The sequence below is a fragment of the Ursus arctos genome, chromosome X (genome assembly GCF_023065955.2).
Source record: "Ursus arctos isolate Adak ecotype North America chromosome X, UrsArc2.0, whole genome shotgun sequence".
Lineage (NCBI taxonomy): Eukaryota > Metazoa > Chordata > Mammalia > Carnivora > Ursidae > Ursus > Ursus arctos.
In genome coordinates, this window is record NC_079873.1 from 70,495,087 (window position 1) to 70,508,458 (window position 13,372).

At 37.8% G+C, this 13,372-nt stretch overlaps 1 pseudogene; it reads right to left on the reverse strand.

Moving 5' to 3' along the window:
- Positions 1 to 533: 533 nt before the first annotated feature.
- On the reverse strand, positions 534 to 1,031 carry LOC113242121 (elongation factor 1-alpha, somatic form-like; annotated as a pseudogene).
- Positions 1,032 to 13,372: the final 12,341 nt, after the last annotated feature.

A 13,372-nucleotide genomic window follows, 5' to 3' on the forward strand; every position in this document is an offset into this window, starting at 1 on the left:
AGCAAATGAAAATGAAAACATGACAGTCCACAAACTTTGGGATACAGCAAAGGCCGCTCTAAGAAGGAAGTATATAGCAATACAGGCCTTCCTCAAGAAGCAAGAAAAGTCTCAAATACACCACCTAATCTTTCACCTACAGTAGTTGGAAAAAAAGCAGCAAATAAAGCTTAAATCCAGCAGAAGGGAAATAATAAAGATTAGAGCAGAACTCAATGATATAGAAATTAAAAAAAAAAAAAAAAACAGGGACAGTACCCATACCACCAATTTTGTAGAAGTCCTGGAGAGGCAGACACAAGAGCTTGTCAGTTGGATGAGTTGGTGGCAGGATGCACTCCAGAGCTTCAAGTTGTGTGGTTCCACTGGCATTCCCATCTTTACAGGTGACTTCCCATCCCTTGAACCAAAGCATGTTAGCACTTGGCTCCAGTATGTTGTCACCATTGCAACTAGAAATTTGCACAAAATGCTACTGTGTCGGGGTTATAGCCAATTTTCTTAATGTAGGTGCTGACTTCCTTAATGATTTTCTAGTATCTCTTCTGGCTGTAGGGTGGCTCAGTGCAATCCATTTTGTTAATACCAACAAATAGTTGTTTTACACCCATTGTGTAAGCCAGAAGGGAATACTCACTGATCTGCTCATTCTTGGAGATACCTGCTTCAAATTCACTGACACCAGCAGCAACAATGAGGACAGCACAGTCAGCCTGAGATGTGCCTGTAATCGTGTTTTTGATGAACTTGGGCATTAGTGATGGTTGCATAATACTTGCTGTTCTCAAATTTCCATAGGGAAATATCAATGGTGATACCACGTTCATGTTCAGCTTCCAGTTTATCCAAGACCCAGGTGTACTTGAAGGAACCCTTTCCCATTCCATCTCACCCGGCTCCTTCTCAAATTTTTTGATAGTTCTTTTGTCAATCCCACCACATTTGTAGATCAGATGACCGGTAGTGGTAGACTTGCCTGAATCTACGTGTTCAATGATGACGATGTTGATATGAGTCTTTTCCTTTCCCATTTTGGTTTGGGTTTACTGGTGGTTTTCATGACACCTGTGTTCTGGTGGCAAGCTTGTGTTCTGGCGGCGATAAAGCTACAGCATTCTTTCTTGATAAAATACATCAACAAAGTAGGGATAGAGGGAATATTCTGCACCATCATAAGGGCCATATCCAAAAGATCCACAGCTAATATCATCCTCAATGGGGAATAACTGACAGCTTTTACCCTAAGGTCAGAAACACAGCAGGGATGTCCACTCTCACCACTGTCATTCAACAGAAGCAGCAGTCAGACAAGACAAAGAAATAAAAGGCATCCAAATAGACAAAAAAGAAGAAATCAAACTTTCACTCTTCACAGACAACCTGATACTTTATGGATAAAACCCACAAGACTCCACCAAAAAATTGCTAGAACTGGTACAAGAATTCAGCCTAATTGCAGGATATAAAATCAGTGCACAGAAGTCTGTTGCATTTCGATACACCAATTATGACACAACAGAAAGATAAATTGAGGAATCAATACCATTTACAATTGCACTAAAAATAATAAGATATCTATGAAAAACCTAACCAAAGAGAAAAAAGATCTTTACTCTGAAAAATATAGAGCACTGATGGAAGAAATTGAGGAAGACATACATAAATGGAAAAACATTCCATGCTCATAGATTGAAAAAATAAATATTGTTAAAATATTTATGCTAATAATATTACCAATCTATGCATTCAATGCAATCCTGTTCAAAATAACAGCAGCATTTTTTCACAGAGGGAACAAATGATTGTAAAATTTGTATGAAACCAGAAAAGACCCTAAATAGCCATAGGAGTGTTGAAAAAGAAAACTAAAGACAGAGACATCACAATTTGGACTTCAAGCTGTATTACAAAGCTGTAGTGGTCAAGACAATGTGGTATTGGCACAAAAACAGACACATAGAACAATGGAACAGAGTAGAAAACCTAGAAATGGACTCTCAACTCTATGATCAATGAATCTTCAACAAAGCAGGAAAGGATATCCAATGGGAAAAAATACAGTCTCTTCAACAAATGCTGTTGGGAAAATTGGACAACCACATGCAAAAGAATGACACTGGACAATTTCCTTACACTATACACAAAAATAGACTCAAAATGGATGAAAGAACTAAATGTGAGATAGGAATCCATAAAACTTCTAGTGAAGAACACAAACAGCAACCTCTTTAACTTGGTCACAGCATCTTCTTGCTAGACATGTCTCCAGAGTCAAGAGAAACAAAAGCAAAAATGAACTATTGGGACTTCATCAAAACAGAAACTTTTGCACAGCAAAGGAAACAATCAAAAAACTAAAAGGCAAACTATGGAATGGGAGAAGATATTTGCAAATGACATATACTGATAAAGTATCCAAAACCTATAAAGAATTTATCAAACTCAACACACAAAAAACAAAAAAATCAAATCATAAAATGGGCAGAAGATATGAACGGACACTTTTCCAATGAAGACATACAAATGGCTAACAGACAAATGAAAAAATGTTCAAAATCATTAGCCATCAGGGAAATACAAGTCAAAATCACAATGAGATACCACCTCACACCAGTCAGAATGGTTAAAATTAAGAAGTCAGGAAACAACAGATGTTGGTGAAGATGCAGGGAAAGGGGAACACTCTTCCACTGCTGGTGGGAATGCAAGCTGGTGCAGCCACTCTGAAAAACAATATGGGGGCTCCTCAGGAAGTTAAAAATAGAGTGACCCTATGACCCACAATTGCACTAGTGGGTATTTATGCAAAGGATACAAACATAGTGATTTGAAGGGGCACATTCACCCCAATGTTTATAACAGCAATGTCCACAATAGTCAACTATGGAAAGAGCCCAGATATCCTTCAACAGATGAATGGATAAAGAAGCTATGATATATATATCTACAATGGAAAATTACTCAGCCACCAAAAAGAATGAAATCTTGCCATTTCCAATGATGTGAATGGGACTAGAGGGTATTAAGCTAAGCAAAATAAGTCAGTCAGAGAAAGACAAATGCCATATGATTTCACTTGTATGTGAAATTTAGGAAACAAAACTGATGACATAAGGGAAAGGAAGGAATAATAAAATAAGATAAAAAGAGAGAGAGGCTAACCATAAGAGACTCTTAAACATAGGAAATAAAGTGAGGGTTCCTGGAGGGAAAAAGGGTGGGGGGATGGGGTAATTGGATGATGGGCATTAAGGAAGGATCTTGATGTAATGAGCATCGTGTCTTATATGGAACTGATGAATCACTAAATTCTACCTTTGAAACTAATAATACACTATATGTTGACTATCTTGAATTTAAATAAAATCTAAAATAAAATAAGACAAAGTACTTAAAATTTAGTTGCTAAATAAGTCTAAATTTATCTACTTTTGTCTTCTTGTTACAGAGAAAATAAATGTGTTTGGATCTGTTAGTAAACATGTCTTCGGCCATATTGAGATACTGTACTATTAAAAGGGGGCACATCCTTCTAGACATTATGAAATGTATTTTAAATTTGCCAATTCTGATTAATATGTGTAATTAAAGTTACTAGAAATAAAAATGGGAACATCTTTCTATGCAAGGAAAGTAAAATGTGTGTTTTGTTGAGGAAAAACAAAGTTGTAAAAGTTTTTTGGAAAAGGGAACTTTTCGGGAAAAAATATATATAGACGTGGTCAGGGCAAGTTATAATTGGAATTATTTTAATTAAGTGAATGTGCTTTAATATCAAAAGTGAGCTCTCACAAAATTAAAATTTGTGTTTTTTTTCTGTTAAGTGGACAAAGGTTTTTTGGACTATTGTTGGTCTGCCCCTGATAATAAGAGATTGCGAAGGGTTTTTCTTTACCTTTAGATTAATCAATGTAAGAAATAATAATCTGTGTTTCATCAAAATATTGCCCTGTACCTCATGTTGTCTTAATCACGTGTTGTATTATTTAATAAAATGGAATTTTGTCAATATTAATAGAGCTAAGTTTTGCTAACAACTATTTAATTCTCTAGATTTGCCTTTAAAATATTTTATTGTCCCTTTGGTTACATTGATAGTTAAGCATGGTTTCATAATGGTCTGTGAAGCAGTTTAATTAAATGTTCACACCATGATATTTTTTATATATTTTTAAAGATTTTATTTATTTGACAGAGAGAGAGAGAGCACAAGTAAGGGAAGCAGTGGGCAGAGGGAGAGGAAGAAGCAGGCTCCCCACTGAGCAGGGATCCTGATGCAGGGTTTAATCCCAGGACCCCGGGATCATGACCTGAGCCAAAGGCAGCAGCTTAATGACTGAGCCACCCAGGCACCCCACTTGATATTAGTTATAAACTTCCCCAAATTCAAATTCTAAATGAAGTCTTTTTGACTTAGAACTAACTTTTGAAATAAGAGATATTCCAGAGGGTCCCTGGAACATATCAAAATATCTGTTTTCAGAGAAGCTAAGATGGCATAGTAGTAAGAGGACCCTAGGCTCTCCTGGTCTCTTGAACTCAGCTAGATAAATATCAAATCATTCTGAATAACCAAGAAAATTGAATTGAGGACTGACAGAACAAACTGCACAACTAGAGGGAAAGAAAAGGCCACATTGTGGAAGGTAGGAGGTGTGGAGACATGATTTGTGGCAGAAGTGGACTGTGGGTACCATGGAGGGGAAGGAGCCTTGGTCACTGAGAGAAGGAAGAGAGAGAGAAGTGCACAGGGGATCACCCAAGGAAACACTTCCCCAAATCCATTGACTGGGAAATGAAAGGAGCTGATTTTCATTAGTTTTTACAATTAGTTTCAGAGGTCCACATCAAAGCAGGTGTGGAGCCTGGTGGGTGCTGCAATGTTCCTGCGGAGAAGGAGGGCAGATAGCCTGGAGGACTCATAACTTGATTTGAGGATGTCTTTGGATGCACCAGAAAGACTATTTCCCCTTCTTGGAGTGCCTCTGAAAGAGGCAACATTGCCTCTTCAGGGACAAAGGAGCTAGCTGGTGTGCACCATTTCTCTCCCCTGCCCCTCAGCATAAACTAACTTCAGGAAGCAGCACAGCACTAACAGTGGTGTAAACGACTTATACCAAGCCCTACTGCTCAGCACTCTGCAGGTGCTGTTTTTCTCGGACAAGTGGGCCTGAGAACCAGTACAGTGGGCCCTTTCCCCAGAAGACCAGCATAAACCCCCCCCCCACCACCACATCTATTGACCATAGAGTTCTGCAGAACTTCAGCTATAGTAGAAATAGCATCACGTCTCATTAACAAGCAGACAAGAACACACTTAATTAAAAATTGCCACATTCTGGCCAAGGTCTAAACACTCCCCATCACAGGCAAGGAGAAACTCTACATAGGACTGAACAGAGGGAAAGAGCAGCCAAAACACAGCAGCAGAGTGCACACAGCATAAACCAGAAACACTTCTTGAAGTGCCAGGCCCTGAACAGTATATGATGTCTTCTTTATAAAGCCGTTATTCTCAAGAGCAAGAAATGTAACAGGCTTTCCTAACATACAGAAGACAGAGACCTAGACAAATGACAAGAGAGAAGATTTCACCCAAAAAGAAAGAACAAGAAAAAGTCATGGTCAGGGATCAATGTTTTCTCATTGAAACAGATACAAGTAATACACTTGATCCAGAATTTAAAGCAATAATTATAAGGATACTTGAGAAAAGCATATAAGGCACCGGGGAGTCCCTTACTGCAGAGATAAGAGACAGAAAAACTACTCAGGCCAACATAAAAAAATACTATAACTGAGATGTGAATGTAACAGGATGAAATGACAATAAGGATCGTAGAAACAAAGGAACAAAAAAGTGATCTAGAAGATAAAATAATGGAAAATAATGAAGCTGAGAAGAAGAGAGAAAGAAAAAATTGGGTCACAAATATAGACTGGGAACTCAGTGACTCCATAAAGCATAATAACATTCATGTCATAGGAGTCCCAGAAGAAGAAGGAGGGAAAAGGGGGCAGAAACTTTGAGGGGATGCCTGGGTAGCTCAGTGAGTTAAGCAGCTGCCTTTGGCTCAGGTCATGATCTCCAGGTCCTGGGGTCAAGCCGCATGTTGGGTTCCCTGCTTAGTGGGGAGTCTGGTTCTCCTTTTCCCTCTGCTCCTCCACCCCACTCATGCTCTATCTCTCTTTCTCAAATAAATAAATAAAATCTTTTTTAAAAAAGAAACTTTAACTGAGGAAATTATAGCTGAAAATTTCCCTAATCTGGGGAAGGAAGCAGACATCCAAATCCCAAAGGTACAGTGAACTCCCATCAAAAACAACAAAAACAGGACAACACCAAGACATATCATAGTTAAATTTGCAAAATACAGAAATAAAGAAAATATCTTAAAAGAAGCAAGAGAAAAGAAATCCCTAACTTACAAGGGAACATCCATAAGGTTAGCAACAGATTTCTCCAAAGAATCTTGGCAGGCCAGAAGACAGTGGCATGATATATGCAATGTACTGAATGGGAAAAAAATATGCTGCCAAGAATACCCTATCCACCAAAGCTGTCATTCAGAATAGAAGGAGAGATAAGAGTTCCTCAGATAAACAAAAACTAAAGGATTCCATAACCACTAAGCCAGCTCTGCAACAGAATACACATTCTTTTCAAGTGCACATGGAACATTCTCCAGAATAGATCACATACTGGGTCACAAATCTGGCAGGCCTCAACAAGTATAAAATATTAAGATCATACCATGCATATTTTCTGACCACAACATTATGAAACCTCAAGTTAACCACAATAAAAATGTGGAAATAGCACAAATACATGCAGGTTAAAGAACATCTTACTAAAGAATGAATGGGTTAACCAGGAAATTAAAGAAGAAATAAAAAAATACGGGGAAACAAGTGGAAATGAAAACATGACTGTTCAAAACCTACGGATGCAGTAAGAGAGAATTATACAGCAATACAGGCTTACCTCAAGAAGCAATAAAAATCTCAAATACATAACCTTACCTTACACCTAAAGGAGGTAGAAAAAGAACAACAAATGAAGCCTAAAGTTTGCAAAAGAAGGAAAATAATAAAGATTAAAGTAGAGATAAATGATGTAGAAATAACAACAATAACAAACAGAACAGATCTATGAAACTAGCAGCTGGATCTTTGAAAGAATCAGTAAAATTGATAAACCTCTAGCCACACATATCAAAAAGAAAAGAGAAATGACCCAAATAAATAAAATTATGAATGAAAGGGGAGAGATCACAACCAACACCACAGAAATACAAACAATTATAAGAAAATATTATGGAAAAATATATGCTAACAAATTGGGCAATCTGAAAGAAATGGATAAATTCCTAGAAACATATAAACTACCAAAACTGAAAGAGGAAGAATTAGAAAATCTGAACATACAGACAACCAGCAAAGAAATTGAAGCAGTAATCAAAAATCTTCCAACAAACAAAAGTCCAGGGCCAAATGGCTTCCCAGGGGAATGCTACCAAACATTTAAAGAATTAATACCTATTCTGCTGAAGCTGTTCCAAAAAACAGAAATGGAAGGAAAACTTCCAAACTCGTTCTACAAGGCCAACATTACCTTGATTCCAAAACCAAAAAAAGACCCCACTAAAAAAGAAAATTACAGGCCAATATCTCTGATGAACATGGATGCAAAAATTTGCAACAGAATATTATTAAATTGAAACCAACAGTACATTAAAGGAATCATTCACCACAATCAAGTGTGATTTATTCCTTAGCTGGAAAAGTGGTTCAATATTTGCAAATCAATCAACATGATACAGCACATTAATAAAAAAAATGATAAGAACCATGTGATCCTCTCAGCAGATGCAGAAAAAACATTCCACAAAATGCAGCATCTATTCTTGATAAAATCCCTCAACAAAGTAGGGATAGGTAGAACATACCTCAACATTATAAAGGCCATATACAAAACCCATAGTTAATATCATCCTCAATAGGGAAAAGCTGAGAATTTTTCCTCTATGTCTGAAACAAGACAGGGATGTCCACTCTCACCACTTTCTTACCTGTACACACACACAAATTCAAAATGGATGAAATACCTAAGCATGAGACAGGAAACCTTCAAAATCCTATAGGAGAATACAGGCAGCAACTTCTTTGCCATCACCTGTAGCAACTTCCTACTGGATACATCTCTGAAAGCAAGGGAAGCAAAAGCAAAAATGAACTATTGGGACCTCATCAAGATAAAGCTCTGCACAGGGAAGACAACAACAACATTAAAAGGCAATATATGGAATGGGAGAAGGTATTTGCAAATGGCATACCTTGATAAAGGGTTAGTATCCAAAATCTATAAATATTTCATCAAACTCAATATCCCAAAACAAATAATCCAGTTAAGAAATGGACAGAAGAGGGGCACCTGGGTGGCGCAGTCGTTAAGCATCTGCCTTCGGCTCAGGGCGTGATCCTGGCATTCTGGGATCGAGCCCCACATCAGGCTCCTCTGCTAGGAGCCTGCTTCTTCCTCTCCCACTCCCCCTGCTTGTGTTCCCTCTCTCGCTGGCTGTCTCTGTCAAATAAATAAATAAATAAAATCTTAAAAAAAAAAAGGAATGGACAGAAGATATGAATAGATATTTTTCCAAAGATGGTTACAGACATAAGATGCTCAACATCACTCATAATCAGGGAACCCAAATCAAAACTACAATGTGATATCACCTCACACCTTTCAGAATGGCTAAAATTAACAACACAGGAAACAACACATTTTGGCAACGTTGTGGAGAAAGGGGAACCCTCATATACTGTTAGTGGGAATGCATACTGGTACAGCCACCCTGGAAAACAGAATGGATGTTCCTCAAAACATTAAAAATGTGTCCTGTTATTAAATATCTGATTGCTTGCATCACAGGCCTAACTTTGGGAGCCCACCTGTATCACCATCTCCTGAAATGAGATACACCTGTTTAACTGAACTGACCTATTCTCACTACTAAGAGATTGGTTTAATAAGATGGAATAATCTACCAACTTCTGGACTGTGAAGCTTCTTGGACAAATTTCAAAGGCAGGACTGAAAGGTTCCAGAACAATTCTCCCAAAATGTGCCACTTTAGCATATGGTCTATTTTGAGCTTAATTCAATCAAGACCCAGAAGACTGAAGAAAACCTTTTACCTCTCTGTTAAATTACCTAAAATAATTTAGATAGGGAACTGGACCAGAAAGAGAACTATTGCCAAGAGATAACTTTTTTAAAAAATATAAATGACCTATATTTATGGAAGGACAAACACCTAATTACCAAACATCTGCTCTTTTTATCTTCCTGTGAATCACCCTCTCCCACCCCATTTGAAGCTCCCAGGCCTTTATCCCATTCCTTAGCTCAAAATTACCCATAAGGCTCAATTGCCTAGCTTGTCCTTAGATCTGCTATTCTTATGGGGCCCTTGTATGTATGTAATTAAAATTTTCTACTGTTAATCTGTTTTATGTTAATTTGATTACTAGAAGAGTTAAAGAGACCAAGAAGGATAGAGGAAACATTCACAATATACTTTTTCATGCTTTTGTACCTTTGTGTTATATTCCTTCTATTCAGAATGCCTTTTATATCCCTTATCTACTAATGAAATACTACTCATGCCTCAAGGTTCAATTTAGGGATAATTAACTTAATCACACCATCTTCTCATCTCCGTTCCAGAATCGGGTGACTTTTGGTATCTCTAGGTGAATAAGAATAGAGAAGATATGTATTAAAACACTTCACAAAAATGCTTATCAAATAACACATGCTTAAAAAAAGATTTTATTTATTTGACAGAGAGAGATACAGCAAGAGAGGGAACACAAGCAGGCGGAGTGGGAGAGGGAAAAGCAGGCTTCCCACTGAGCCAGGAGCCTGATGCGGGCTCTGTCGCAGGACCCTGGGATCAGGACCCCAGCCGAAGGCAGACGCTTAATGACTGAGCCACCCAGGTGCCCCGAAATAACACATGCTTAATAGAAGTTCATTTTTCTCACTATAGTATGGAAATCCCTGCTTCTTTCTGGTGCCTCACTATAAACATTAAATGCTTGTGAAGCTTCATTCACACACTTATCTAAGGTAAATTTTGTGGGAAGAAGGGGAAATATTAGTACAATGTAATGTGTCATAAATGCTGTATTGATATAAATTTATTTGTTTGTTTATTTATTTATAAAAATTTTATTTAAGAGACAGCACGAGTGCAAGTGCACACCCAAGCGGGAGGAGGGGCAGGAGGAAAGAATCTCAAATAGACTCCCTAGTAATCAGGAAGCCCAAGGACACAGGGTTTGATCTCAGGGTCCTGAGATCATGACCTGAGTCAAAATCAAGAGTCGGATGCTTAACTGACTGAGCCACCCAGCCATCAGGTATTGATATAGTTTTAAACTCATACCTAAAAATTCTCAGTTCCTATATGCTTGCAGTTTGCTAAGCCCACACCCCAACCACCTTCATTAGGCTGCCACACTCCAGAGCTGGGTACCAGACAACTAGGGACAGCCCCTCTGCCCAGGAACATGAGAAGTTATTCAGTTTAGCCAATTCACATCAAGTCTAGGAAAACTAGCTAACCCCACCCCCACTCCCCATACATAAACTGCCCCTTGTTACTCTGCTCCTGAGTGCAGCTCTCTGTGTGGCAGCCTTGTATAGTTTGTAAATATAAGTAACATAGACTTCTACATTTCATCGATTCAAGATTAGTTTGTTCTATCCCACCATTAAAAGAATCTTCAAATTTTATTAAATAGTAATGTAACCCCTAGTCTCAGTTCTTAGAATAATCTCACTGAAGGACTTTCAAAGAAAATTGAGTCACATGTCCACAGATTTAGCAAAGAAATTTTACTTCCTATAGTAAGTAGCAATGGATAAAGAGAATTCAAATTGATATTTTAAATGAAAAACAATATTGTTTTCAAGAGCTCACTCAGAAATTTTCATAATAATTTCAACATTAATTGCACTCATTATTTGATGAATCCAGGGGTACACTTAATTATTGCCTTCCACGTGATCTGTAACAAGGGCATATAGCTCAAATTCTCCTATTTGCAAAGCTGTAAAGTATGCAAGCTATGTCTAACCATTATTGAATTGAATATTGACAAAGTTAAAAAAAACAGTTTTATGCAAAAAAAAAAAAAAACGCTCAGGGAAGAGCTACACTGGCAACTAAATCAAAACGCTTTTAATCTTGGCAATCTGAATTAATACAGATGGTTATCCTGTTTTGTTAACAAATAATAATTCAATAAAAAAGTGAAGTGAAATCTACTGTCTATCAAGGGGTGCTCATTTTTCACCTGCCTAAAATCATTTTTGATTATTGCAAATGCAGATTATTGGGTCTTTCTAGAAGCAGGACTCAAGAATCCACCTTTTAAAAAAAGGTTTCACGTTGATTTTTGTGTTACTATATGGTTTATATGTATTTCTTTTTTAAATAATTTTTATTTTGTTCTATTAGTCACCATACTACAGTACATCCCCAGTTTTTGAAGCAATGTTCCATGATTCATTATTTGCGTAGAACACCCAGGGCACCATGCAATACGTGCCCTCCTTAATACCCATTATCAGCCAATCCCAATACCCTATCCCCTCTCCTCTGAAACCCTCAATTTGTTTCCCAGATTCCACAGTCTCTCGTGGTTCATTCCCCCTTCTGTTTACCCACCCTTCGTTCTTCCCTTCCTTCTCCTACCAATCTCCCTATTTCTTATGTTCCATAAATGAGTGAAACCATATGATAATTGTCTTTCTCTGCTTGACTTATTTCACTCAGCATAACCTCCTCCAGTCCCGTGCATGTTGATGCAAATGTTGTGTAATTGTTCTTTCCAATGGCTGAGTAATATTCCATTGTATGTATGGACCACATCTTCTTAATCCAGTCATCTGTTCAAGGGCATCTCGGCTACTTCCATGATTTAGCTATTGTGGACAGAGCTGCTATGAACACTGGGGTACATATGGCCCTTCTCTTCACTGTGTCTGTATCTTTGGAGTAAATACCCAGTAGCGCAATTGCTGGATCATACGGTAGCTTTATTTTTAACTTTTTAAGGAAACTCCACACTGTTTTCCAAAGTGGCCGTACCAACTTGCCTTCCCACCGACAGTGTAAGAGAGATCCCCTTTCTCCACATCCTCTCCAAAATGTGTTGTTTCCTGCCTTGTCAATTTTTGCCATTCTAACTGGTGTAAGGTGGTATTTCAAACTGGTTTTGATTTGAATTTCCTTGATAGCTAAGGATTTTGAACATCTTTTCATGTGTCTGTTAGCCATTTGTATCTTCATTGGAAAAGTGTCTGTTCATATCTTCTGTCCATTTTATGATTTGTTTATTTGTTTCATGTGCATTGAGTTTGAGAAGTTCTTTGTAGATCCTGGATACCAGTCTTTAATCTGTAGTGTCATTTGCAAATATCTTCTCCCATTCCGTGAGCTGCCTCTTAGTTTTTTGACTGTTTCCTTGGCTGTGCAGAAGCTTTTTCTCTTGATGAAGTCCCACAAGTTCATTTTTTCTTTTGTTTCTCTTGCCTTCGGAGATTGTCATGAAAAAAAGTTGCTGTGGCTGATGTCAAAGAGGTTGCAGCCTATGTTCTCCTCTAGGATTTTGATGGATTCCTGTCTCACATCGAGGTCTTTCAAGCATTTGGACTTCATCTTTGTGTGTGGTGTGAGAGAGTGGTCAAGTTTCATTCTTTTGCATGTAACTGTCCAATTTTCCCAGCACCATTTATTGAAGAGACTCTCTTTTTTCCACTGGATGTGTTTTCCTGCTTTCTCAAGGATTAGTTGCCAAAGAGACGAGGGTCCATTTCTGGGTTCTCTATTTTGTTCCATTGGTCTATGTGTCTGTTCTTGTGCCAGTACCATGCTGTCTTTGTGATCACAGCTTTGTAGTACAGCTTGAAATCCAGCAACGTGACGCACCCAGCTTTGTTTTTCCTTTTCAACACTTCCTTGTCAATTCAGGGTCTTTTCTGGTTCGACCCAAATTTAAGGGCTGTTTGTTCCAGTTCTTTGAAAAATGTCATTGGTATTTTGATCGGATGGCGTTGAAAGTGTAGATTGCTCTGGGTAACATAGACATTTTAACTATGTTAATTCTTCTGATCCATGAGCATGGAATATTTTTCCATCTTTTTGTGTCTTCTTCAATGTCTTTCAAGAGTGATTTGTAGTTTCTAGAATATAGATCGTTTATGTCTCTGGTTAAGTTAATTCTGAAATAAGGTATGATTTTTGGTGCTATTGTAAATGGAATGGATTCCCTAATTTCTCTTTCTTCAGTCTCATTG